This window comes from Polyodon spathula, chromosome 6 (assembly GCF_017654505.1).
Source record: "Polyodon spathula isolate WHYD16114869_AA chromosome 6, ASM1765450v1, whole genome shotgun sequence".
Lineage (NCBI taxonomy): Eukaryota > Metazoa > Chordata > Actinopteri > Acipenseriformes > Polyodontidae > Polyodon > Polyodon spathula.
Genome location: NC_054539.1, coordinates 11396555 through 11403393, shown reverse-complemented (window position 1 = coordinate 11403393; position 6839 = coordinate 11396555).

The window sequence follows — 6839 nt, the reverse complement described above, 5'->3', positions numbered from 1 at the left end:
AAGAGACTTAGAGCCAAGGAAGCTGCAGTTTAAGCACTGGAGTGCACATTTAATAAACAGGAACAAATAAACAGGCACAAGGGCCAAAATAAAAGGTTAAACAAAACAATATGTACTACATCAAAACACTCACATACTCCCTCAACCAGAAGAACGATTTCTCCACTCCCCAAATAGCACCAATTACCTCACTGGGGAATGGTCACCCCAGTGATTTCTAGCAGGGAAAGATTGAACCTTATCCCTGCTAATATTTCATACACTATTCACAGCAGCAAGGCTTCTGCCCTGCCACAACCCTACTTTTACTTTAATTGTACACTAAAATATGGTTCCTGTGTGAAATATTCTGCCATAGCATAGACTTCTGTGTACTCTTTTCTCACTTTCTTAAAATGTTTGATGTTTTGGTATGCTGATAAAAAATAATTGCTAATAATAATAATAATAATAATAATAATAATAATAATAATAATAATAATATAATATATTTTTCAGTTTGCATGGCACAGCACTTGACTAAAGCTAATATAGTCCTTAAAAATGCTGGCTGGTCTGCTACCATGTTACAATGCTCACTAACCACACCAATATTAACGATAATCTAACTAATCTAGTAACCTTTAGTCATCCCTGGCGGATTAGAAACAGCCTCAGCTGAACAGGTATACTGTACTTCAGAAAAGCGGCAGAAAAAAATTCCCAAAAGGCAGTGCAGCCAATAACTAATTAAATTAGCCTCATACTTCTATAAGGGCGTCCCTCCAGGATCACTACAATATATACGTGGCCATATGCAGCACATCAACATGTTCACAAAGTAAAATAAACTGCATATCATCATGTAAAAATAAATCATGGATTTGAATATAAACAATAACAAGTAGTTGTCATGCCGTCAAACACCTATAAATACCTCCAATGTTTTGATTCAAACACAGGCTCCCTTGAAAAAGATATGTACAGCATATCGAAACATTGGGCAGCTGGCTCTTTGAGCTAATATATATATATATATATATATATATATATATATATATATATATATATATATATCCCCTACAGTCACATGTTATTCCATTTAAAAAATAAGGTAAAAAAATTGCTTTGACGAACTTTTACTTGAAATGACTAATTGCAACTTCCGAAGTTTGAAACTTTCTACCTAGATCACATTGTACCATTATTATATGCAGTGACTGAAGGGAGTACTGTACAAAAACAATATTGGTTTGATCTCTGACTGGGCTTGCACAGACAATAATTAGCGTTTAACGAATACTACTGGGGAGGCTGGGTACTTTTCCAAAGAATAAGCAAATCCTACTTTTTTTTATAAAAACTAGCTACAAGGACTAGACTGAAAAGATGGACATAGACAAATAGCCCATCAAGATTCAGAATGCAGAATACTGATGAGACTCCACTCAACTAAGCAGTGAAGGACAGACAAACAAGCTGATTTGTTATACTTTTCTTGTTTTAATTAAAATCAAGAAGGAGTAATCTGTATTAGTTATGTGATTCACTAATAACTTTTTTTTTGTTTGCAGGTTAAGCCCAATCGGAGGTCTTGCCAGACAAGCCTCAAAACCAAATCATTTTGACACATGGCATCTTTTACTGATCTGTGCTCAAGGAAAGAGGAGGCAGATTATTTTTACAGTGTGCATTTCTATTTTTACACCATTGGAATGATATTCTAAAATATACAAAGGTCAACTGGGGATGTCATAGCACAAAAAAAAAACCCATATAGGTCACATTAAAATTCATGAACGATCAACAAAAAATCTTGACAAAATGAGATTGCAGATCCTGTGGGGCACATAGTTATGTTAACACTAATGAAGACTACTTGTCGACTGGTACAGAATATTTACATTTAATCTGCAGAAGATAACTGAAAACAAATCCTCCACAGCACAGAGGCACTTTAAAAAAAAACAACATTTACTTGAGCAGCTGAATATGATTCTGTATTATACTGTACATGACAGGCAACTGGAATGCAGCACTTTCTGAAAATGTCTACATATCTGAAAGTCATGTTGTAATTTAATTTTCTCTTTTGAAAAGTTTAAAGAACTGGTTTTAAATGCTATGAAGAAGTTGGATATGTTTGGACTGGACAAAATGCAGCTATGAAGTACTAATGTACTGTGCTGGTAAATAATGTACTACATGTACTAATGGAAGATCAAAATACCACCACCATTATAATAATCCCCCAGGTGTTCTGAACCAGGGGTGGTTGATTGACAGCCTTTTATTCATTAAAGAAAAAAAAAAAACACCACTGTTTAATTCATTCAAATAGACCCAATGGGCAACCGCAATGACATGTTTGTACTTGTTTAAAAAAATACATCTTTATTAACCTGCTGGACGTCTTATCAATCACAAGCTTTTCACAAGAGTAAACTTCAGTTAACTATGGCAGGTACTTACAATTTTGGAGCTTTTACAACTCTTGAAATTTCAATATATAGAAAAAAAAGAAAAATCGATCTCTAAAACATTCATTCATGGGATTCAATACAAGAAAGCATATTGAGTACAGTTGAAGTGCAGGGCAGGACAGCCATTTCGGATATTTTTTACAACTTCACATTGCCTCAAATATGACCTATATCTTTCAAAACCTGATGGGGAGAGAATGTTATCCAGACCCCAGGCTAATTTGTATTCTTAGTCAACGCAGGCAGTTGTACAGCATTGTGCCAAAATGTGTGTGGCATGAGCCAGTATAATTCATGTCTCAAGAGATGAAAGCAGACACTGGCACACAGGCCCGGTGCTGGGTTAAGTAACGCCCTAGGCAGCATTTGCTATGCCGCCCCCCTCCCATGTAAGTCTCTATGAGGGGGACAAAAACTACAACGACAAGCTCCACAGTGCTGCAGGTCAGAGTGCGAGCTGAGCTTCAGAGACAAGAGCGCTTCACTTTTTTTTTTTTTTTAAACCACAAATGTTAGCGTCAGAAAAACATTACTGTAACAAGAACCACATTACAGTCACAACTATTTATAAAGCCATTTACAATTTGCAATTTTCGGCCCGATTTGCGTTTGATGTATACGAAGGAAAATTCAGTGCTTCGCTCTAAACGTACAGCAACATCAAAAATACACATTTCATAAACATGTTAATCAATTAATAATAAATGTTTCATTTATGAATTGGGACAGCAGACAAATCAGTTAATAAAAACTGTTAATAAAAAACCCTATTAACCTAATCCGCTTCCTTTTTTATATGATAGCTATGTTTCTTTGAACTGCTTTGTTGGGTACGGTATCCGTGTCTGTAAATAAGAAGTCACCGACTGATTACACATTTGTTCCAGCCTCTTATCAATTGTCCAAATTAAAATCTCAGCATGCAACTAAACTACATCCATGTAATAAGATGAGCTGCAAAGCATCAATGATGATTTCTGTGGCAGAAGATAGGCCAAGCTGACGAGTTCTTTCCTCGATATGTCAAGTGTATCTGAACATTGTTACATTAACTGCACAACTCCTCTTTTTCCAGATCTTTACCACTGTGCTTGTCATACAATACACTGAAATATCTGCAGTGTTTCTGTGCTCTAAGTGATGCTCAACGGTTTGCAAGGTAGTATCAAAGTGTATTGAAGCACTGAACACGAAATTGCTGTTTTGGATCTAGCGCAGCTTAGTCACCACACTCTGTTTTCTCTTGCGGTGTGGTCGTTTCACATTTTCTGCTGAAAATTCTGGTGTATTTCTCATTTCTTCAGCAAGGTCCCTTGCTGTTGTTTTGACATTTAGTCATGTTTCAGGTGCTTTATCAAGAATGAATGAGTTGCCTTGACAACTCTGACTGCCGCATTCACGTCGAATAATTTGCTTTGCACAATTTTACTGACTTAATGCGAAACAATATGTCGTACAACCCCTGTAACAACCCTACCTGTTGTGTCTTCAACAATATGGAAGCTTAAAAAGTACTTATTGATTTTAACTTGAGAGTTGGTCACAGTAATGAATCATAGTCACAGACATTTGCTCTTTGTGACTCAAATCAGGTGTACAATCCAAGATTACAGAAAAGTACTTTGCTGCTTTCAGAAGTTTCAGAATTTTGTTTCTCACTATACCTGACATGAACTGGATTAGCTCGTTCTGAATGTCCTTGCTCAGGTAGTGGTCACTTCATGCGACATTGCACATATGACATGCTCCTGCATCACTGGATCAAATTTACCAAGCAGCTGAACTAAACCTAGAATGTTGCCATTGCCCGGTTGGTAAAGTTTGTCACTGGAACCATGAGAAGCAAGATTGCGTTCTGCCAAGAACTGAATGATTGCTAAAAGTATTTCAAACACATTCCACCACTTTGCTGCTTCTTGGCGAATCAGCATTTGATTTTTGTAATCGACAGTTTTATAACATTTCACTCGGCTTCCATCCACTTTTTATATGAATTAATGTGACGGGAGGAGCATTCATGCTGACTAAGCAAGGACAATAAATTTTTTCAGTGATGTTTGCCTTTACGGTCAAAAACAATTTACAGCAAAAACAGAAGACTGCATTGTTTGAAGATGAACATAAAAGCCATTTCCTCTCCACTTGCTTTCCATTTCAAAGGATACGCTTATAGTTTGCAGTAAACTGCTGATTGTCATCAGATCGGGGGAAATTAAAATCTGTCACTTTAATGGGCCCTTCATAACCAAATAGTCTCGGGTCGCATTATCTAGTATTTTTGGGCAGATTGCAGGGTCACTCACCAAGTCAGGCGCTGTAAGCAGTTCTGCTTGTTGCCCATCATCATGGACCTGTCAGTCTGTTTCCTCCTCCAATTGCTGATGCTTGTGTCGCAGTGTCTGTTAAAGATTTTTCAGAGCTTTTGTCTGCAGGTTCTTGACTCTCTCTAGGCATGCTGTTGATTTCATGTAAGGGTACAGCTGCTGCCGTTGACGTAGATTCCGTGCTGTCACCTTGCCTCAGATTTTTTATAAACTGCTCAATGGAGCCTTTTCTGCTCATCATTTTCGAAACTGCGAACCAGAAGGTTTTTTAGACATTTTATTGAGATTTTCTTTTTTCTTTTTACTGTCAGTTACCAGTCGTTCTTCACTCTGGCTCACTCTGCACTGCCTACTCCTCAACTCCCTGACTGTCATGCCTGAGGAAATCGTCATGGGGCACATGTTTATTATATGTACAGTGCCGTGATAAAGTATTTGCCCCCTGTCTGATTTTCTGTATTTTTGCACATTTTTCACATTGAAATTGCTCAGCTCTTTTTATGGGTTGTAATGATATATAGAGGGAGTCTGAGAGAAAAAATTACACCAAAGTTTGGTGCTTTTTTCATTTGTTTGGTGTGCAAGGTAATCAAACATGCAATCTTCAGGTGTGAAAAAGTTATTGCCCTCCCTAGTTAACTCAACCCAGTTAAAGGGATAATTAGGGTCAGCTGTTTGAAAACTTTGGTTAACAATCAGGCCTGATTTGGGCCAGCCCTGCACAATATAAATCTGACTAACTTTTGCCCTTACCATCAGAGTGAAGTTGTCAGCACACAGGTTCTAGAGACATATCATGCCACGATCAAAAGAAATTCCTGAAGACCTCCGGATAAAAGCAGTCTAGAAAGGGTTACAAAGCCATTTCTAAGGCTCTGGGGCTCCACCAAACCACAGTCAGAGCCATATTGTCCAAAGGGAGAACATTTGGGACAGTAGTGAATCTTCCCAGGAATGGCCATCCTGCCAAAATCTCTCCAAGAACAAGGATTAAAATAGTCCAGGAAGTCATAAAGAACCCTAGAACAACATCCAGGGATCTGCAGACATTTCTCACCTCAGCCAAGGACAGTGTTCATGACTCCACCATCAGAAAGACGTTGGGCAAAAATCGTATTCATGGGAGTGTAGCAAGGCAGAAACCACTGCTCACTTAGAAGAACATGAATATACGTCTCAAGTTTGCCAAAAAGTACCTGGATGATCCTCAAGTGTTCTGGAACAATGTTCTATGGACAGATTAGTCAAAAGTGGAACTTTTTGGCCAACATGGGCCCTGTTTTGTCTGGTAAAAACCAAACACTGCATTCCACAGTAAGAACCTCATACCAACGGTCAAGCATGGTGGTGGTAGTGTCATGATTTGGGGGTGATTTGCTGCATCAGGACCTGGACGACTTGCCATCATTGAAGGAACCATGAATTCTGCTCTGTATCAGAGAATTCTACAGGAGAATGTCAGGCCCTCCGTCCACGAGCTGAAGCTAAAGCACAGCTGGGTCATGCAGCAAGACAATGATCCGAAACAAACATGCAAGTCTACATCAGAATGGTTGAAGAACAAGAAATTTAAAGTTTTGGAATGGCCTAATCAAAGTCCAGACCTAAACCCCATTGAGAAGTTGTGGCAGGACCTGAAACGAGTAGTTTATGCTCGAAAACCCACACATCACAGAGTTGAAGCAGTTCTGCATTAAGGAGTGGTAATCACTGGTAAAGGACCTTGAGTGTTACCTTTCAAACTATATTTAATCAGTGTTCCGCCAAAAAATACGTAAATACAGTGTTCGTGTATTTTACCTTTTTTTCTGCTTGATGCAAGAACATGCCTTCTGAATGTTGTCTGTCATCGAAGACTAATTCTGCTTCCTTGATGCTGTCTCATTCATTTTAGTATAGTAAATAACCTAAGAAAATGAAGTAAAGAAAATTTACAATAGTGTTTGCTGTCAACGGCAATACAGTAACCACGGTGACCAGTCTCCGGTTTGAATGACAAAAAACGAACAACTGGATGCAGTGCGATTACCTTCAGCAGCTGGATTTCAAGTTA